The sequence below is a fragment of the Schistocerca nitens genome, chromosome 10 (genome assembly GCF_023898315.1).
Source record: "Schistocerca nitens isolate TAMUIC-IGC-003100 chromosome 10, iqSchNite1.1, whole genome shotgun sequence".
NCBI classification, from domain to species: domain Eukaryota; kingdom Metazoa; phylum Arthropoda; class Insecta; order Orthoptera; family Acrididae; genus Schistocerca; species Schistocerca nitens.
The window spans coordinates 131,832,446-131,853,029 of NC_064623.1; the positions used below are offsets into that span (position 1 = coordinate 131,832,446).

General features: G+C 49.1%; 18 non-coding genes across 18 annotated transcripts; all 18 read right to left on the reverse strand.

Annotated features, from left to right (window-relative positions):
* Positions 1-278: 278 nt before the first annotated feature.
* Trnaa-ugc (transfer RNA alanine (anticodon UGC)) lies at positions 279-351 on the reverse strand. Its single transcript has one exon. It is a non-coding gene; the product is annotated as a tRNA-Ala (tRNA).
* A 1,014-nt stretch (positions 352-1,365) lies between these two features.
* Trnaa-agc (transfer RNA alanine (anticodon AGC)) lies at positions 1,366-1,438 on the reverse strand. The gene has a single exon. It is a non-coding gene; the product is annotated as a tRNA-Ala (tRNA).
* A 414-nt stretch (positions 1,439-1,852) lies between these two features.
* On the reverse strand, positions 1,853-1,925 carry Trnaa-ugc (transfer RNA alanine (anticodon UGC)). The gene has a single exon. It is a non-coding gene; the product is annotated as a tRNA-Ala (tRNA).
* Positions 1,926-2,935: 1,010 nt separating this feature from the next.
* Positions 2,936-3,008, reverse strand: Trnaa-agc (transfer RNA alanine (anticodon AGC)). The gene has a single exon. It is a non-coding gene; the product is annotated as a tRNA-Ala (tRNA).
* A 414-nt stretch (positions 3,009-3,422) lies between these two features.
* On the reverse strand, positions 3,423-3,495 carry Trnaa-ugc (transfer RNA alanine (anticodon UGC)). The gene has a single exon. It is a non-coding gene; the product is annotated as a tRNA-Ala (tRNA).
* A 7,103-nt stretch (positions 3,496-10,598) lies between these two features.
* Positions 10,599-10,671, reverse strand: Trnaa-ugc (transfer RNA alanine (anticodon UGC)). Its single transcript has one exon. It is a non-coding gene; the product is annotated as a tRNA-Ala (tRNA).
* Positions 10,672-11,670: 999 nt separating this feature from the next.
* Positions 11,671-11,743, reverse strand: Trnaa-agc (transfer RNA alanine (anticodon AGC)). The gene has a single exon. It is a non-coding gene; the product is annotated as a tRNA-Ala (tRNA).
* A 414-nt stretch (positions 11,744-12,157) lies between these two features.
* On the reverse strand, positions 12,158-12,230 carry Trnaa-ugc (transfer RNA alanine (anticodon UGC)). The gene has a single exon. It is a non-coding gene; the product is annotated as a tRNA-Ala (tRNA).
* Positions 12,231-13,229: 999 nt separating this feature from the next.
* Trnaa-agc (transfer RNA alanine (anticodon AGC)) lies at positions 13,230-13,302 on the reverse strand. Its single transcript has one exon. It is a non-coding gene; the product is annotated as a tRNA-Ala (tRNA).
* A 414-nt stretch (positions 13,303-13,716) lies between these two features.
* Positions 13,717-13,789, reverse strand: Trnaa-ugc (transfer RNA alanine (anticodon UGC)). Its single transcript has one exon. It is a non-coding gene; the product is annotated as a tRNA-Ala (tRNA).
* A 998-nt stretch (positions 13,790-14,787) lies between these two features.
* Trnaa-agc (transfer RNA alanine (anticodon AGC)) lies at positions 14,788-14,860 on the reverse strand. Its single transcript has one exon. It is a non-coding gene; the product is annotated as a tRNA-Ala (tRNA).
* A 414-nt stretch (positions 14,861-15,274) lies between these two features.
* Trnaa-ugc (transfer RNA alanine (anticodon UGC)) lies at positions 15,275-15,347 on the reverse strand. The gene has a single exon. It is a non-coding gene; the product is annotated as a tRNA-Ala (tRNA).
* Positions 15,348-16,345: 998 nt separating this feature from the next.
* On the reverse strand, positions 16,346-16,418 carry Trnaa-agc (transfer RNA alanine (anticodon AGC)). Its single transcript has one exon. It is a non-coding gene; the product is annotated as a tRNA-Ala (tRNA).
* A 414-nt stretch (positions 16,419-16,832) lies between these two features.
* Positions 16,833-16,905, reverse strand: Trnaa-ugc (transfer RNA alanine (anticodon UGC)). The gene has a single exon. It is a non-coding gene; the product is annotated as a tRNA-Ala (tRNA).
* A 999-nt stretch (positions 16,906-17,904) lies between these two features.
* Trnaa-agc (transfer RNA alanine (anticodon AGC)) lies at positions 17,905-17,977 on the reverse strand. Its single transcript has one exon. It is a non-coding gene; the product is annotated as a tRNA-Ala (tRNA).
* Positions 17,978-18,391: 414 nt separating this feature from the next.
* Trnaa-ugc (transfer RNA alanine (anticodon UGC)) lies at positions 18,392-18,464 on the reverse strand. Its single transcript has one exon. It is a non-coding gene; the product is annotated as a tRNA-Ala (tRNA).
* Positions 18,465-19,462: 998 nt separating this feature from the next.
* On the reverse strand, positions 19,463-19,535 carry Trnaa-agc (transfer RNA alanine (anticodon AGC)). The gene has a single exon. It is a non-coding gene; the product is annotated as a tRNA-Ala (tRNA).
* A 414-nt stretch (positions 19,536-19,949) lies between these two features.
* Trnaa-ugc (transfer RNA alanine (anticodon UGC)) lies at positions 19,950-20,022 on the reverse strand. Its single transcript has one exon. It is a non-coding gene; the product is annotated as a tRNA-Ala (tRNA).
* Between the last annotated feature and the right edge of the window lie 562 nt (positions 20,023-20,584).

A 20,584-nucleotide genomic window follows, 5' to 3' on the forward strand; every position in this document is an offset into this window, starting at 1 on the left:
GTTGGCCAAAATTAAAGTGGCACGCACAACGTCGAAAATAGCGTTCGGCCACCGCTGTGAGTAAGACGAACGTGTTGTCCACTCTCTAGACTTCATTGAGGTTAGGCCGTTATACCGAAGACATATTTGACACCTCGACAACAGCCGGTCCTCACATTTACGTCTTGCTCTCCTTACGTCAGTATACATCATATGAGTCTGTGACGCTGGCTTTGCAACGTCTTGCGTGTCTTAAGGCTCGCCGCGACCAACACCTACCATGCACTGTCCACAAAACATGGAGGCGCCGGGGCTTGAACCCGGGACCTTTCACATGCAAAGCGAACGCTCTACCAACTGAGCTACGCCCCCAAGCGCAACAAAACTGCCCTGTTTTCCATTCTTTCCTACTCTGATGTGCACGGACATGATGGTTGGTTGGTCTGTAGGGGTGAAGGGACCAGTGTACAAAGGCGCGGACACGTTCATATACACAAGAGTTCCAAGTAGTTTCGATGCTCTAGTATTACGACTACAAATTCCGTCTGTATTTAACGTCTAAAATTGAAAGGACAGTCACAAATTGCTCAGTTTTCACTCCTTGTCGACAATCACGCAGCACCTGAGGTAACAAGCACATCTCAAGCCCCAATGTGCACTCGACTGTTCATGCCAACTCACTGCCTCGCACTTTACTACCGTGTACCACTCTTGTCCAACTGCAAAACACTGGGCCACAACAAGTTTCCGCGTCTCCATAGCACTGCGCATACTATGAAACGCTCCCCAAACATGGCACTCCCCCATGCAGGCGACTTTTCCGACTTTACACGACGCTCACGCAACGCTCACGCTAGTGACAGCCTTATTTAGAGCTTGACGTCGCACACAAGCGAATGAGCACATTTCGCCTACGACTTAGGCCGCCCTCCTAGTGTGGCTGCTCGGTGTCTGCAGGCAGCGAGGGGCTGCAAGCTTCCTGTGTTCGCGCCTATGTCACCTCTGCTTGCTTGTCAGAGGCAGACTATCGCAAAACATACAACTCACTCCATGAATTGATTGCTACGGCATCTGTCATCAGCAGTCACAACTAGCAACACCAGTAGCAGCCGACTGCACGTAAAGAATGGGAATGAGCAGTGGGATTATTGTGAACTCGGCGCAAGGCAGATCTTTCCGACATAGGTTTGAGAATCTTAAGGGAAGACTTGTACTGTTTCTAAATTAAGTGTAGAGGTGGGAGGAGGGAGGGTGCTTCCTGCGCGTAGCAGCACGCTTGCCAATTGTGGCTGCTAATCGTTCGCTCGTATCTGCCTTGACACGTTCGCTGGCTGTGAATTATTCCACTTGCATGGCAGTGTGCGCATGTTGGTGTGTTAAAAATTCTGGAGGCGCTGGGTATCGATCCCAGTACCTCTCGCATGCTAAGCGAGCGCTCTACCATCTGAGCTACGCCCCCTGATGACGAACAGTGCTACATACAACCATATCAATATCACAGACCCTTGCACTCCCATTATTCCGCAGACAAACACTACTCTCTATGTGTCCGTGAGGGTGTCTTTCAGGTTTCCTGCATTCTGTATCGAATCGTAGTTGGCCAAAATTAAAGTGGCACGCACAACGTCGAAAATAGCGTTCGGCCACCGCTCTGAGTAAGACGAACGTGTTGTCCACTCTCTAGACTTCATTGAGGTTAGGCCGTTATACCGAAGACATATTTGACACCTCGACAACAGCCGGTCCTCACATTTACGTCTTGCTCTCCTTACGTCAGTATACATCATATGAGTCTGTGACGCTGGCTTTGCAACGTCTTGCGTGTCTTAAGGCTCGCCGCGACCAACACCTACCATGCACTGTCCACAAAACATGGAGGCGCCGGGGCTTGAACCCGGGACCTTTCACATGCAAAGCGAACGCTCTACCAACTGAGCTACGCCCCCAAGCGCAACAAAACTGCCCTGTTTTCCATTCTTTCCTACTCTGATGTGCACGGACATGATGGTTGGTTGGTCTGTAGGGGTGAAGGGACCAGTGTACAAAGGCGCGGACACGTTCATATACACAAGAGTTCCAAGTAGTTTCGATGCTCTAGTATTACGACTACAAATTCCGTCTGTATTTAACGTCTAAAATTGAAAGGACAGTCACAAATTGCTCCGTTTTCACTCCTTGTCGACAATCACGCAGCACCTGAGGTAACAAGCACATCTCAAGCCCCAATGTGCACTCGACTGTTCATGCCAACTCACTGTCTCGCACTTTACTACCGTGTACCACTCTTGTCCAACTGCAAAACACTGGGCCACAACAAGTTTCCGCGTCTCCATAGCACTGCGCATACTATGAAACGCTCCCCAAACATGGCACTCCCCCATGCAGGCGACTTTTCCGACTTTACACGACGCTCACGCAACGCTCACGCTAGTGACAGCCTTATTTAGAGCTTGACGTCGCACACAAGCGAATGAGCACATTTCGCCTACGACTTAGGCCGCCCTCCTAGTGTGGCTGCTCGGTGTCTGCAGGCAGCGAGGGGCTGCAAGCTTCCTGTGTTCGCGCCTATGTCACCTCTGCTTGCTTGTCAGAGGCAGACTATCGCAAAACATACAACTCACTCCATGAATTGATTGCTACGGCATCTGTCATCAGCAGTCACAACTAGCAACACCAGTAGCAGCCGACTGCACGTAAAGAATGGGAATGAGCAGTGGGATTATTGTGAACTCGGCGCAAGGCAGATCTTTCCGACATAGGTTTGAGAATCTTAAGGGAAGACTTGTACTGTTTCTAAATTAAGTGTAGAGGTGGGAGGAGGGTGCTTCCTGCGCGTAGCAGCACGCTTGCCAATTGTGGCTGCTAATCGTTCGCTCGTATCTGCCTTGACACGTTCGCTGGCTGTGAATTATTCCACTTGCATGGCAGTGTGCGCATGTTGGTGTGTTAAAAATTCTGGAGGCGCTGGGTATCGATCCCAGTACCTCTCGCATGCTAAGCGAGCGCTCTACCATCTGAGCTACGCCCCCTGATGACGAACAGTGCTACATACAACCATATCAATATCACAGACCCTTGCACTCCCATTATTCCGCAGACAAACACTACTCTCTATGTGTCCGTGAGGGTGTCTTTCAGGTTTCCTGCATTCTGTATCGAATCGTAGTTGGCCAAAATTAAAGTGGCACGCACAACGTCGAAAATAGCGTTCGGCCACCGCTCTGAGTAAGACGAACGTGTTGTCCACTCTCTAGACTTCATTGAGGTTAGGCCGTTATACCGAAGACATATTTGACACCTCGACAACAGCCGGTCCTCACATTTACGTCTTGCTCTCCTTACGTCAGTATACATCATATGAGTCTGTGACGCTGGCTTTGCAACGTCTTGCGTGTCTTAAGGCTCGCCGCGACCAACACCTACCATGCACTGTCCACAAAACATGGAGGCGCCGGGGCTTGAACCCGGGACCTTTCACATGCAAAGCGAACGCTCTACCAACTGAGCTACGCCCCCAAGCGCAACAAAACTGCCCTGTTTTCCATTCTTTCCTACTCTGATGTGCACGGACATGATGGTTGGTTGGTCTGTAGGGGTGAAGGGACCAGTGTACAAAGGCGCGGACACGTTCATATACACAAGAGTTCCAAGTAGTTTCGATGCTCTAGTATTACGACTACAAATTCCGTCTGTATTTAACGTCTAAAATTGAAAGGACAGTCACAAATTGCTCCGTTTTCACTCCTTGTCGACAATCACGCAGCACCTGAGGTAACAAGCACATCTCAAGCCCCAATGTGCACTCGACTGTTCATGCCAACTCACTGCCTCGCACTTTACTACCGTGTACCACTCTTGTCCAACTGCAAAACACTGGGCCACAACAAGTTTCCGCGTCTCCATAGCACTGCGCATACTATGAAACGCTCCCCAAACATGGCACTCCCCCATGCAGGCGACTTTTCCGACTTTACACGACGCTCACGCAACGCTCACGCTAGTGACAGCCTTATTTAGAGCTTGACGTCGCACACAAGCGAATGAGCACATTTCGCCTACGACTTAGGCCGCCCTCCTAGTGTGGCTGCTCGGTGTCTGCAGGCAGCGAGGGGCTGCAAGCTTCCTGTGTTCGCGCCTATGTCACCTCTGCTTGCTTGTCAGAGGCAGACTATCGCAAAACATACAACTCACTCCATGAATTGATTGCTACGGCATCTGTCATCAGCAGTCACAACTAGCAACACCAGTAGCAGCCGACTGCACGTAAAGAATGGGAATGAGCAGTGGGATTATTGTGAACTCGGCGCAAGGCAGATCTTTCCGACATAGGTTTGAGAATCTTAAGGGAAGACTTGTACTGTTTCTAAATTAAGTGTAGAGGTGGGAGGAGGGTGCTTCCTGCGCGTAGCAGCACGCTTGCCAATTGTGGCTGCTAATCGTTCGCTCGTATCTGCCTTGACACGTTCGCTGGCTGTGAATTATTCCACTTGCATGGCAGTGTGCGCATGTTGGTGTGTTAAAAATTCTGGAGGCGCTGGGTATCGATCCCAGTACCTCTCGCATGCTAAGCGAGCGCTCTACCATCTTTTTTTTTTTTTTTTTTTTTAAATATTGCCTCCTCTCCCTTTATCCCGGTGCTGACAGTAATTGCATCATGTGCCTGTTTTCCCCAATTACGTTCGGTTGAAGCTCCGCAAGGAGGGCGAAAAACGAACGTTGGAAGGCCAAAACATGGAGCGTTGGGTGCGTAAAAACTTACGTTCCGGTACCGGGAATCGAACCCGGGCCTCCTTTTTTTTTTTTTTTTTTTTTTTTTTTTTAGGGCCTCCCATCTCCCCTTCTAGCCCTTCCATTCACTCTCCTTCAAGCGCCTTCTTCGGCGAGCTATATTGCTTAAATCAAACGAAATGCTTCTTCGCACGTTAGGGAATCCATACCAAACGTGGTTGAAAAGTAAATTTCTCCATAAAAATGAACTGAGTCTGTAACGTTGGGTGGTGTTTCATAATGAATGAACATGATCCAGTGAAAATTGTGGATAAAGAAAGAAAATTTAAGTGGAAAACTTAGAAACGTAGTCTTCGTAAGGACACACAAATACAAGACACTGATCACAGGTTATAGTCACAGTAGATTAATCAACACATCATCCAATACCTTCCTTTTGAAAGAGTATTTGTAGCATATTTCCAAAATGCTTGTGGTGGTTGCGTTGGGCGCGTAGCTTGTAATATTCCTCCGTGATGTAGCAGGTGTAGTCCTCAATGGTGTCCGTGGCCGGTTGGTGGATGACAAAGTGAACAAAATTGCCGTATAACCACATTATGGTATTATTTTTCTGACGTGGAAAATACTGCATGGCCGGGGCCGAGAGTTCGGCGGTGGTTATGAATCTACCATCATTGCGCCTGAGGAATGCGACCTGCTGCTTAATGTGGTTCCATATGGAATTGAATCCTTGGCAAGTAAACCGGTGAACTGTCGTATCAACGTATCCACAACGGCGACACAAGGGAGTATCATGCAGACCGATAGCATGTAGCCGCTCATTGTTGGCGATGATATCGTTAACCACTTGATACCAAGTCGACCGTACTGACATTGTTAAGACGTTATTATGAATATTCTTCCAAACAGTATCCCAATCTTTGGATGGATATTTTTTCTCGATACGATTCCTGACTGAACAGCGCCATGGAAGAGAAGTAGCAGATGACGTGGCGCTGCGGCTGCGTGGCAGATGTAAACCCTCTTCGTAACTGATCTCAGTGTAGTATTGTCTGACGTGGAGCAACTTGAAATTAATCGGAGCCACATTGACAGGAGCAACTAAGCTCTTAGGTTGAGTCAGGTGAAACAGTTGCGTTGTAATACTGTCGGGGTACTTACGGAGGTGTTCGCGAGTACGCTTGATAAATAAGGTCATTGTCTTTTGTCGAATATCCGTGAGACCGAGGCCACCGGCGACCGGAGGTAAGGTCACTGTACGTGCTGCCACTTTAAAAATACAGCCTCTCCATAACAGCTGACAAACCGCCCTCATGATAGTTTTGGCGATGCCCAATGGGATAGGAAGACATTGGCCTAGGTAAATCGCTTTGGACAGGATCACACAGTTAATCAGTTGTACCCTTTGCATTAAATTGAGGTCCCTATTTCGATGCTCTATTAAGGAGCCTCTGATGGTGGTGAGCATGTTCTTCCAGTTAACAGAAGCCATCTTGAGCGGGCAGCTAGAAAATGTGACACCGAGGGACTTATGTTGGTCCGTGGACGTGATCCAATCGAAGTCTGCGTTCGCATAACCATTCAGGTGGAGCATTGAGCTTTTCGTGTGATTCACAGCTGCACCAGTAGCATCACAATAAATGTGTAAGGTGGCCTGAAGAGCTTGAACATCGTCGTCACTCCGAACGATGACTCCTAAATCGTCTGCATACACATTGGTTACTTTTTTTACCGACATAATCGTGATCCCTCGCAAGCGAACATTTAAACGTCGTACAAGAGGTTCCAGAGCTATGACATAGAGCAACATGGAGAGTGGGCTTCCTTGCGGGAAACCGCGACAAAGATTAATGGCTCTCGTGCAGTGACCGTTGACAAGTACTTTGGCCATCATCCCAGAAATCATACTCTGCAGAGACTGCAAGCACCGTCCCCCAAAACCCAGGGCCGACATTGTTTTAAAAAGATAACGATGATCAATCCTGTCAAAAGCATTCGCGAAATCAATAAAGCATAGAGCACCTTTAAGTTGAGCCGCTGAAAAAATTGAAATCACATCACGATATTCACTGACTGTTTTGAGGATACTTCTATGCGGAAGGGCCGTTTGGTCCTGCGCAATGACACGTTGTAGGACGGGAGTCAGTCGCAGTTTCAGTGCACGGGCAGCAATTTTGTAGTCTCCATTTAATAAGCAGATAGGTCGCAGACGACGGACATCCTTCATTCCTCGCCCCTTGGGAACCAACACAAAGACACCCTCTTTAAACTCCGAGGGTATGGAGATCCCGTTGATGATTTCATTGATGACGTCGGTGAACGCATCGCCGATAACATTCCAAAACCTGTAGTAAAATTCGACTGGTAAACCGTCCGGCCCAGGCGTCTTGTTGACCGGAGAAGCTTTGACGAGATCCAAAACATCATCACTAGAAAAGATGTCCAATATCGCGCTATTCTCGTCCTCAGTAACTATCGAGTCTGTGCCGGTAAGTAACGTCGCCACAGACTGTTCATTTACATCAGTTGCAGTATATAAACTCGTAAAAAAGCGATGGATTTCGTTAATGATGTCACGGTGTTCATGGAGCACATCGTTATTCACATCGCGCAGGGTGTTGATAAAATTATGCCTTCTATTCTTTGCAAGGCGGAGGAGATGATACAAGGAGGCAGATTCATTTTCGACAGTGGAATGTGATCGTGACTTCACCTTCAGACCATCAAGTTGTCGTCGTTTCAGTTGGGTTAAAATCGCCTTAATTTTCTTTATTTGCATGAAATGGTCAGCAGACAAAACTGGCCGATCATACAGTTCTCGCAAACAGGTATAATAAAATTCGATAGTGTCTTTCCGAAGTTTAGCCCTCGCCTTGCCATAGTCGATCAAAGTCATCCGCAGCTTCCTTTTAGCGTAGTTGGTCCACCACGCAATGGTGGAAACATATCTGGGTCGCGCCCTGAGGCACATATTCCAGGTCACTTGGATGGATTCATTTAAGTCTGGTTCGTGAAGGAGACTGACATTCAATTTCCAAAGCCCGCGTCCCCAATATGTCTTTTGCCGTTCAAGATGTATGCTACAACGAACTCCACAGTGATCAGAAAAACTGGTGGGAATTGTGTCTATTGAAGATGCACACTGCATTAAACTATCGGATATATAAATTCTGTCAATTCTACTGGCCGCCACGCTCGTCATATATGTAAACTTGACAGCTGTGGGGTGAAATGATTCCCATGCGTCTGTAAGACGTAAGGCTGTGACACAATCGTTCAGTGCTTGAGAGAAGTTAAAGTTCGGTTTCTGATCCTTTGGCTTCAGTACACAGTTCCAGTCGCCAGCTAAGATGATATTATCTGAAGTGTCTGTTAATAAGTGAACCATTTCACCGGTGAAAAAAGTTGTCCTGGCCGCTCGGGAGCTGCTACCAGAGGGGGCATAGACATTTACAACCGTCGTATTAAAGATTTTGCAAGAGATCCCGCGACCGGATTCTAGAAGACACAAAGGCTCCGCCGGTACACCATGTTTCACCAAAATAGCCGTTCCACATTCACTTTCGAAAGCAACATTTAATATTTCGGTAAACCCCGGGAAATTAAATTCACTGACCATTACCTCCTGCAAGAGAGCAATATCGGTATCCGAATTATACAAGAAATCTTTCAAAGCCGCCAATTTTGTTGGACTCCTAATCCTATTAATATTCAAAGTCATTATATTGTAAGTCTGTGACATTCTCTGTAAACGTCGTTCCATTTAAGAAGATAAAACAAATGGACACACCAACATAAAAACCAGTGTAACGTTCAACACAACCTTCCTGTTGTGATCAGTGGACAAATGAGGCATTGCAAATTAGCGCAGCGATCCAGGGTGCCCTGCAAGGAGACTTTCATCAACGGTCATGCTATCAATGATCATTGGCAGCGTGTCAACTGCCGTCGTCGCTCGCGGGACACAGTCATCTTCCTTGTCCGTCGCCCAGTCCATCCGAGGGGAAGACCGATCCGTGCTACATTCACGAGATGGCCGTCGGGGTGGACCATCATTGGGAGCCGCCAAGCCTGCTGTACACTCTATCACTCCTCGAGACCTGTGTGGTTCAGGGTTTCGACCATCTTCCCTATCTGGACTATACGTGGAACTATCTGAAATATCCTTACTTTCCTCTGGTCCATCATTGCTTTGGTCGTTGTCCATCTTCGTAATCTGACGCAACTTTTCCCTGGTTTTTGGGACCTCGTGCGCCGCCGCCGGATGGGCGATCCGCCTCTTCTTGTTTTTTCGCGATCGAGGAGATGAAGAGACCAAATCCTGCCCGTCTTCCGGTGGGGAGTGAGGCAGAGTAGCTCCGACAGTGGCTGAGTATTCCAACTCCTGGAGCGCTTTCTCATCAGTTCGACGCTGGTGAGTATCAGTGGAAACCTCTGGGTTAACTGGCACTTCGTTTTGTATCCGGGGTAAAGCAGGTTCACCCAGGTCAGAGACCGTGGAATCGTGAAGGGGAACTGCTTGAGAGACATTGTCGGTACTCGGCACTTGGATGACACTTGTCGCAACGGGAGGGGACGGTGGAGCGCTGACTGCCGCTGCCGCATACGAGAGCGGTATATTTACAACGCCAGGTGAACGCGTGACGCTATCTCCGGGCGGCAACTGCGCGATCCGACGTCGCGAACACTCGGCGCGAATGTGCTCCGTCGAGTTACATATAGAACAAGTTCGCGGCTGTCCATCATAAATAACTAAAGCACGATACCCGGATACACTGATGAAGGACGGGATGTGCTTCATCAAATCAATTCGAACCTGCCTCACTCCGTTCAGTACAGGCAACGGATAATCATTTCCCCACTTTTCTTCGTGAATAGAAAGGACACGCCCATATGCACGTAAAACCTCACTCACATGATCACAAGGGATTTCGAAAGGAAGTTCAAATATCCGCACCGTACGCAAACCAAGGCCACCAAAAGAGACGTGAACTTCGGTAACACTCCCATCAGAACGTGTAAATCTCATAACACCACCACTTTCTTCGACGATACGACTACAGAGATCAGAATCCTTCAATTTAACAAATCCGACAGTTGCAAGGTGCGACAAATGTATTCCAGTAATAGCATCGGAAGGAATCTTGACCTGCTCAATCACAAAATATTGAAATTCTAGGGCAGACGGTTTAACACATCCACGTTCAAAAGTAAACTTAAGAGTATCTCGTCTAGAAATCAAAGCCATCTTCAAACTGGCACCATTACACAAACATCAACACGATCACCCAGACAGCACAAAACGAAGTTATTGATAACTGAAGAAAAATCAAGGAATAACAAGATAAACAACAGAATATGGCGACACAAGCAGCAGCAAACTTGCCTTGCCCTGAGCAGCGACGGAGCACAGCGTAAACACGTCCGCCCTCCACGACGGCTCAAGCCGGAATCCTATCCATCTGAGCTACGCCCCCTGATGACGAACAGTGCTACATACAACCATATCAATATCACAGACCCTTGCACTCCCATTATTCCGCAGACAAACACTACTCTCTATGTGTCCGTGAGGGTGTCTTTCAGGTTTCCTGCATTCTGTATCGAATCGTAGTTGGCCAAAATTAAAGTGGCACGCACAACGTCGAAAATAGCGTTCGGCCACCGCTCTGAGTAAGACGAACGTGTTGTCCACTCTCTAGACTTCATTGAGGTTAGGCCGTTATACCGAAGACATATTTGACACCTCGACAACAGCCGGTCCTCACATTTACGTCTTGCTCTCCTTACGTCAGTATACATCATATGAGTCTGTGACGCTGGCTTTGCAACGTCTTGCGTGTCTTAAGGCTCGCCGCGACCAACACCTACCATGCACTGTCCACAAAACATGGAGGCGCCGGGGCTTGAACCCGGGACCTTTCACATGCAAAGCGAACGCTCTACCAACTGAGCTACGCCCCCAAGCGCAACAAAACTGCCCTGTTTTCCATTCTTTCCTACTCTGATGTGCACGGACATGATGGTTGGTTGGTCTGTAGGGGTGAAGGGACCAGTGTACAAAGGCGCGGACACGTTCATATACACAAGAGTTCCAAGTAGTTTCGATGCTCTAGTATTACGACTACAAATTCCGTCTGTATTTAACGTCTAAAATTGAAAGGACAGTCACAAATTGCTCCGTTTTCACTCCTTGTCGACAATCACGCAGCACCTGAGGTAACAAGCACATCTCAAGCCCCAATGTGCACTCGACTGTTCATGCCAACTCACTGTCTCGCACTTTACTACCGTGTACCACTCTTGTCCAACTGCAAAACACTGGGCCACAACAAGTTTCCGCGTCTCCATAGCACTGCGCATACTATGAAACGCTCCCCAAACATGGCACTCCCCCATGCAGGCGACTTTTCCGACTTTACACGACGCTCACGCTAGTGACAGCCTTATTTAGAGCTTGACGTCGCACACAAGCGAATGAGCACATTTCGCCTACGACTTAGGCCGCCCTCCTAGTGTGGCTGCTCGGTGTCTGCAGGCAGCGAGGGGCTGCAAGCTTCCTGTGTTCGCGCCTATGTCACCTCTGCTTGCTTGTCAGAGGCAGACTATCGCAAAACATACAACTCACTCCATGAATTGATTGCTACGGCATCTGTCATCAGCAGTCACAACTAGCAACACCAGTAGCAGCCGACTGCACGTAAAGAATGGGAATGAGCAGTGGGATTATTGTGAACTCGGCGCAAGGCAGATCTTTCCGACATAGGTTTGAGAATCTTAAGGGAAGACTTGTACTGTTTCTAAATTAAGTGTAGAGGTGGGAGGAGGGTGCTTCCTGCGCGTAGCAGCACGCTTGCCAATTGTGGCTGCTAATCGTTCGCTCGTATCTGCCTTGACACGTTCGCTGGCTGTGAATTATTCCACTTGCATGGCAGTGTGCGCATGTTGGTGTGTTAAAAATTCTGGAGGCGCTGGGTATCGATCCCAGTACCTCTCGCATGCTAAGCGAGCGCTCTACCATCTGAGCTACGCCCCCTGATGACGAACAGTGCTACATACAACCATATCAATATCACAGACCCTTGCACTCCCATTATTCCGCAGACAAACACTACTCTCTATGTGTCCGTGAGGGTGTCTTTCAGGTTTCCTGCATTCTGTATCGAATCGTAGTTGGCCAAAATTAAAGTGGCACGCACAACGTCGAAAATAGCGTTCGGCCACCGCTCTGAGTAAGACGAACGTGTTGTCCACTCTCTAGACTTCATTGAGGTTAGGCCGTTATACCGAAGACATATTTGACACCTCGACAACAGCCGGTCCTCACATTTACGTCTTGCTCTCCTTACGTCAGTATACATCATATGAGTCTGTGACGCTGGCTTTGCAACGTCTTGCGTGTCTTAAGGCTCGCCGCGACCAACACCTACCATGCACTGTCCACAAAACATGGAGGCGCCGGGGCTTGAACCCGGGACCTTTCACATGCAAAGCGAACGCTCTACCAACTGAGCTACGCCCCCAAGCGCAACAAAACTGCCCTGTTTTCCATTCTTTCCTACTCTGATGTGCACGGACATGATGGTTGGTTGGTCTGTAGGGGTGAAGGGACCAGTGTACAAAGGCGCGGACACGTTCATATACACAAGAGTTCCAAGTAGTTTCGATGCTCTAGTATTACGACTACAAATTCCGTCTGTATTTAACGTCTAAAATTGAAAGGACAGTCACAAATTGCTCCGTTTTCACTCCTTGTCGACAATCACGCAGCACCTGAGGTAACAAGCACATCTCAAGCCCCAATGTGCACTCGACTGTTCATGCCAACTCACTGTCTCGCACTTTACTACCGTGTACCACTCTTGTCCAACTGCAAAACACTGGGCCACAACAAGTTTCCGCGTCTCCATAGCACTGCGCATACTATGAAACGCTCCCCAAACATGGCACTCCCCCATGCAGGCGACTTTTCCGACTTTACACGACGCTCACGCTAGTGACAGCCTTATTTAGAGCTTGACGTCGCACACAAGCGAATGAGCACATTTCGCCTACGACTTAGGCCGCCCTCCTAGTGTGGCTGCTCGGTGTCTGCAGGCAGCGAGGGGCTGCAAGCTTCCTGTGTTCGCGCCTATGTCACCTCTGCTTGCTTGTCAGAGGCAGACTATCGCAAAACATACAACTCACTCCATGAATTGATTGCTACGGCATCTGTCATCAGCAGTCACAACTAGCAACACCAGTAGCAGCCGACTGCACGTAAAGAATGGGAATGAGCAGTGGGATTATTGTGAACTCGGCGCAAGGCAGATCTTTCCGACATAGGTTTGAGAATCTTAAGGGAAGACTTGTACTGTTTCTAAATTAAGTGTAGAGGTGGGAGGAGGGTGCTTCCTGCGCGTAGCAGCACGCTTGCCAATTGTGGCTGCTAATCGTTCGCTCGTATCTGCCTTGACACGTTCGCTGGCTGTGAATTATTCCACTTGCATGGCAGTGTGCGCATGTTGGTGTGTTAAAAATTCTGGAGGCGCTGGGTATCGACCCCAGTACCTCTCGCATGCTAAGCGAGCGCTCTACCATCTGAGCTACGCCCCCTGATGACGAACAGTGCTACATACAACCATATCAATATCACAGACCCTTGCACTCCCATTATTCCGCAGACAAACACTACTCTCTATGTGTCCGTGAGGGTGTCTTTCAGGTTTCCTGCATTCTGTATCGAATCGTAGTTGGCCAAAATTAAAGTGGCACGCACAACGTCGAAAATAGCGTTCGGCCACCGCTCTGAGTAAGACGAACGTGTTGTCCACTCTCTAGACTTCATTGAGGTTAGGCCGTTATACCGAAGACATATTTGACACCTCGACAACAGCCGGTCCTCACATTTACGTCTTGCTCTCCTTACGTCAGTATACATCATATGAGTCTGTGACGCTGGCTTTGCAACGTCTTGCGTGTCTTAAGGCTCGCCGCGACCAACACCTACCATGCACTGTCCACAAAACATGGAGGCGCCGGGGCTTGAACCCGGGACCTTTCACATGCAAAGCGAACGCTCTACCAACTGAGCTACGCCCCCAAGCGCAACAAAACTGCCCTGTTTTCCATTCTTTCCTACTCTGATGTGCACGGACATGATGGTTGGTTGGTCTGTAGGGGTGAAGGGACCAGTGTACAAAGGCGCGGACACGTTCATATACACAAGAGTTCCAAGTAGTTTCGATGCTCTAGTATTACGACTACAAATTCCGTCTGTATTTAACGTCTAAAATTGAAAGGACAGTCACAAATTGCTCCGTTTTCACTCCTTGTCGACAATCACGCAGCACCTGAGGTAACAAGCACATCTCAAGCCCCAATGTGCACTCGACTGTTCATGCCAACTCACTGCCTCGCACTTTACTACCGTGTACCACTCTTGTCCAACTGCAAAACACTGGGCCACAACAAGTTTCCGCGTCTCCATAGCACTGCGCATACTATGAAACGCTCCCCAAACATGGCACTCCCCCATGCAGGCGACTTTTCCGACTTTACACGACGCTCACGCTAGTGACAGCCTTATTTAGAGCTTGACGTCGCACACAAGCGAATGAGCACATTTCGCCTACGACTTAGGCCGCCCTCCTAGTGTGGCTGCTCGGTGTCTGCAGGCAGCGAGGGGCTGCAAGCTTCCTGTGTTCGCGCCTATGTCACCTCTGCTTGCTTGTCAGAGGCAGACTATCGCAAAACATACAACTCACTCCATGAATTGATTGCTACGGCATCTGTCATCAGCAGTCACAACTAGCAACACCAGTAGCAGCCGACTGCACGTAAAGAATGGGAATGAGCAGTGGGATTATTGTGAACTCGGCGCAAGGCAGATCTTTCCGACATAGGTTTGAGAATCTTAAGGGAAGACTTGTACTGTTTCTAAATTAAGTGTAGAGGTGGGAGGAGGGTGCTTCCTGCGCGTAGCAGCACGCTTGCCAATTGTGGCTGCTAATCGTTCGCTCGTATCTGCCTTGACACGTTCGCTGGCTGTGAATTTTCCACTTGCATGGCAGTGTGCGCATGTTGGTGTGTTAAAAATTCTGGAGGCGCTGGGTATCGATCCCAGTACCTCTCGCATGCTAAGCGAGCGCTCTACCATCTGAGCTACGCCCCCTGATGACGAACAGTGCTACATACAACCATATCAATATCACAGACCCTTGCACTCCCATTATTCCGCAGACAAACACTACTCTCTATGTGTCCGTGAGGGTGTCTTTCAGGTTTCCTGCATTCTGTATCGAATCGTAGTTGGCCAAAATTAAAGTGGCACGCACAACGTCGAAAATAGCGTTCGGCCACCGCTCTGAGTAAGACGAACGTGTTGTCCACTCTCTAGACTTCATTGAGGTTAGGCCGTTATACCGAAGACATATTTGACACCTCGACAACAGCCGGTCCTCACATTTACGTCTTGCTCTCCTTACGTCAGTATACATCATATGAGTCTGTGACGCTGGCTTTGCAACGTCTTGCGTGTCTTAAGGCTCGCCGCGACCAACACCTACCATGCACTGTCCACAAAACATGGAGGCGCCGGGGCTTGAACCCGGGACCTTTCACATGCAAAGCGAACGCTCTACCAACTGAGCTACGCCCCCAAGCGCAACAAAACTGCCCTGTTTTCCATTCTTTCCTACTCTGATGTGCACGGACATGATGGTTGGTTGGTCTGTAGGGGTGAAGGGACCAGTGTACAAAGGCGCGGACACGTTCATATACACAAGAGTTCCAAGTAGTTTCGATGCTCTAGTATTACGACTACAAATTCCGTCTGTATTTAACGTCTAAAATTGAAAGGACAGTCACAAATTGCTCCGTTTTCACTCCTTGTCGACAATCACGCAGCACCTGAGGTAACAAGCACATCTCAAGCCCCAATGTGCACTCGACTGTTCATGCCAACTCACTGCCTCGCACTTTACTACCGTGTACCACTCTTGTCCAACTGCAAAACACTGGGCCACAACAAGTTTCCGCGTCTCCATAGCACTGCGCATACTATGAAACGCTCCCCAAACATGGCACTCCCCCATGCAGGCGACTTTTCCGACTTTACACGACGCTCACGCTAGTGACAGCCTTATTTAGAGCTTGACGTCGCACACAAGCGAATGAGCACATTTCGCCTACGACTTAGGCCGCCCTCCTAGTGTGGCTGCTCGGTGTCTGCAGGCAGCGAGGGGCTGCAAGCTTCCTGTGTTCGCGCCTATGTCACCTCTGCTTGCTTGTCAGAGGCAGACTATCGCAAAACATACAACTCACTCCATGAATTGATTGCTACGGCATCTGTCATCAGCAGTCACAACTAGCAACACCAGTAGCAGCCGACTGCACGTAAAGAATGGGAATGAGCAGTGGGATTATTGTGAACTCGGCGCAAGGCAGATCTTTCCGACATAGGTTTGAGAATCTTAAGGGAAGACTTGTACTGTTTCTAAATTAAGTGTAGAGGTGGGAGGAGGGTGCTTCCTGCGCGTAGCAGCACGCTTGCCAATTGTGGCTGCTAATCGTTCGCTCGTATCTGCCTTGACACGTTCGCTGGCTGTGAATTTTCCACTTGCATGGCAGTGTGCGCATGTTGGTGTGTTAAAAATTCTGGAGGCGCTGGGTATCGATCCCAGTACCTCTCGCATGCTAAGCGAGCGCTCTACCATCTGAGCTACGCCCCCTGATGACGAACAGTGCTACATACAACCATATCAATATCACAGACCCTTGCACTCCCATTATTCCGCAGACAAACACTACTCTCTATGTGTCCGTGAGGGTGTCTTTCAGGTTTCCTGCATTCTGTATCGAATCGTAGTTGGCCAAAATTAAAGTGGCACGCACAACGTCGAAAATAGCGTTCGGCCACCGCTCTGAGTAAGACGAACGTGTTGTCCACTCTCTAGACTTCATTGAGGTTAGGCCGTTATACCGAAGACATATTTGACACCTCGACAACAGCCGGTCCTCACATTTACGTCTTGCTCTCCTTACGTCAGTATACATCATATGAGTCTGTGACGCTGGCTTTGCAACGTCTTGCGTGTCTTAAGGCTCGCCGCGACCAACACCTACCATGCACTGTCCACAAAACATGGAGGCGCCGGGGCTTGAACCCGGGACCTTTCACATGCAAAGCGAACGCTCTACCAACTGAGCTACGCCCCCAAGCGCAACAAAACTGCCCTGTTTTCCATTCTTTCCTACTCTGATGTGCACGGACATGATGGTTGGTTGGTCTGTAGGGGTGAAGGGACCAGTGTACAAAGGCGCGGACACGTTCATATACACAAGAGTTCCAAGTAGTTTCGATGCTCTAGTATTACGACTACAAATTCCGTCTGTATTTAACGTCTAAAATTGAAAGGACAGTCACAAATTGCTCCGTTTTCACTCCTTGTCGACAATCACGCAGCACCTGAGGTAACAAGCACATCTCAAGCCCCAATGTGCACTCGACTGTTCATGCCAACTCACTGTCTCGCACTTTACTACCGTGTACCACTCTTGTCCAACTGCAAAACACTGGGCCACAACAAGTTTCCGCGTCTCCATAGCACTGCGCATACTATGAAACGCTCCCCAAACATGGCACTCCCCCATGCAGGCGACTTTTCCGACTTTACACGACGCTCACGCTAGTGACAGCCTTATTTAGAGCTTGACGTCGCACACAAGCGAATGAGCACATTTCGCCTACGACTTAGGCCGCCCTCCTAGTGTGGCTGCTCGGTGTCTGCAGGCAGCGAGGGGCTGCAAGCTTCCTGTGTTCGCGCCTATGTCACCTCTGCTTGCTTGTCAGAGGCAGACTATCGCAAAACATACAACTCACTCCATGAATTGATTGCTACGGCATCTGTCATCAGCAGTCACAACTAGCAACACCAGTAGCAGCCGACTGCACGTAAAGAATGGGAATGAGCAGTGGGATTATTGTGAACTCGGCGCAAGGCAGATCTTTCCGACATAGGTTTGAGAATCTTAAGGGAAGACTTGTACTGTTTCTAAATTAAGTGTAGAGGTGGGAGGAGGGTGCTTCCTGCGCGTAGCAGCACGCTTGCCAATTGTGGCTGCTAATCGTTCGCTCGTATCTGCCTTGACACGTTCGCTGGCTGTGAATTATTCCACTTGCATGGCAGTGTGCGCATGTTGGTGTGTTAAAAATTCTGGAGGCGCTGGGTATCGACCCCAGTACCTCTCGCATGCTAAGCGAGCGCTCTACCATCTGAGCTACGCCCCCTGATGACGAACAGTGCTACATACAACCATATCAATATCACAGACCCTTGCACTCCCATTATTCCGCAGACAAACACTACTCTCTATGTGTCCGTGAGGGTGTCTTTCAGGTTTCCTGCATTCTGTATCGAATCGTAGTTGGCCAAAATTAAAGTGGCACGCACAACGTCGAAAATAGCGTTCGGCCACCGCTGTGAGTAAGACGAACGTGTTGTCCACTCTCTAGACTTCATTGAGGTTAGGCCGTTATACCGAAGACATATTTGACACCTCGACAACAGCCGGTCCTCACATTTACGTCTTGCTCTCCTTACGTCAGTATACATCATATGAGTCTGTGACGCTGGCTTTGCAACGTCTTGCGTGTCTTAAGGCTCGCCGCGACCAACACCTACCATGCACTGTCCACAAAACATGGAGGCGCCGGGGCTTGAACCCGGGACCTTTCACATGCAAAGCGAACGCTCTACCAACTGAGCTACGCCCCCAAGCGCAACAAAACTGCCCTGTTTTCCATTCTTTCCTACTCTGATGTGCACGGACATGATGGTTGGTTGGTCTGTAGGGGTGAAGGGACCAGTGTACAAAGGCGCGGACACGTTCATATACACAAGAGTTCCAAGTAGTTTCGATGCTCTAGTATTACGACTACAAATTCCGTCTGTATTTAACGTCTAAAATTGAAAGGACAGTCACAAATTGCTCCGTTTTCACTCCTTGTCGACAATCACGCAGCACCTGAGGTAACAAGCACATCTCAAGCCCCAATGTGCACTCGACTGTTCATGCCAACTCACTGCCTCGCACTTTACTACCGTGTACCACTCTTGTCCAACTGCAAAACACTGGGCCACAACAAGTTTCCGCGTCTCCATAGCACTGCGCATACTATGAAACGCTCCCCAAACATGGCACTCCCCCATGCAGGCGACTTTTCCGACTTTACACGACGCTCACGCTAGTGACAGCCTTATTTAGAGCTTGACGTCGCACACAAGCGAATGAGCACATTTCGCCTACGACTTAGGCCGCCCTCCTAGTGTGGCTGCTCGGTGTCTGCAGGCAGCGAGGGGCTGCAAGCTTCCTGTGTTCGCGCCTATGTCACCTCTGCTTGCTTGTCAGAGGCAGACTATCGCAAAACATACAACTCACTCCATGAATTGATTGCTACGGCATCTGTCATCAGCAGTCACAACTAGCAACACCAGTAGCAGCCGACTGCACGTAAAGAATGGGAATGAGCAGTGGGATTATTGTGAACTCGGCGCAAGGCAGATCTTTCCGACATAGGTTTGAGAATCTTAAGGGAAGACTTGTACTGTTTCTAAATTAAGTGTAGAGGTGGGAGGAGGGTGCTTCCTGCGCGTAGCAGCACGCTTGCCAATTGTGGCTGCTAATCGTTCGCTCGTATCTGCCTTGACACGTTCGCTGGCTGTGAATTTTCCACTTGCATGGCAGTGTGCGCATGTTGGTGTGTTAAAAATTCTGGAGGCGCTGGGTATCGATCCCAGTACCTCTCGCATGCTAAGCGAGCGCTCTACCATCTGAGCTACGCCCCCTGATGACGAACAGTGCTACATACAACCATATCAATATCACAGACCCTTGCACTCCCATTATTCCGCAGACAAACACTACTCTCTATGTGTCCGTGAGGGTGTCTTTCAGGTTTCCTGCATTCTGTATCGAATCGTAGTTGGCCAAAATTAAAGTGGCACGCACAACGTCGAAAATAGCGTTCGGCCACCGCTCTGAGTAAGACGAACGTGTTGTCCACTCTCTAGACTTCATTGAGGTTAGGCCGTTATACCGAAGACATATTTGACACCTCGACAACAGCCGGTCCTCACATTTACGTCTTGCTCTCCTTACGTCAGTATACATCATATGAGTCTGTGACGCTGGCTTTGCAACGTCTTGCGTGTCTTAAGGCTCGCCGCGACCAACACCTACCATGCACTGTCCACAAAACATGGAGGCGCCGGGGCTTGAACCCGGGACCTTTCACATGCAAAGCGAACGCTCTACCAACTGAGCTACGCCCCCAAGCGCAACAAAACTGCCCTGTTTTCCATTCTTTCCTACTCTGATGTGCACGGACATGATGGTTGGTTGGTCTGTAGGGGTGAAGGGACCAGTGTACAAAGGCGCGGACACGTTCATATACACAAGAGTTCCAAGTAGTTTCGATGCTCTAGTATTACGACTACAAATTCCGTCTGTATTTAACGTCTAAAATTGAAAGGACAGTCACAAATTGCTCCGTTTTCACTCCTTGTCGACAATCACGCAGCACCTGAGGTAACAAGCACATCTCAAGCCCCAATGTGCACTCGACTGTTCATGCCAACTCACTGCCTCGCACTTTACTACCGTGTACCACTCTTGTCGTCCAACTGCAAAACACTGGGCCACAACAAGTTTCCGCGTCTCCATAGCACTGCGCATACTATGAAACGCTCCCCAAACATGGCACTCCCCCATGCAGGCGACTTTTCCGACTTTACACGACGCTCACGCAACGCTCACGCTAGTGACAGCCTTATTTAGAGCTTGACGTCGCACACAAGCGAATGAGCACATTTCGCCTACGACCTAGGCCGCCCTC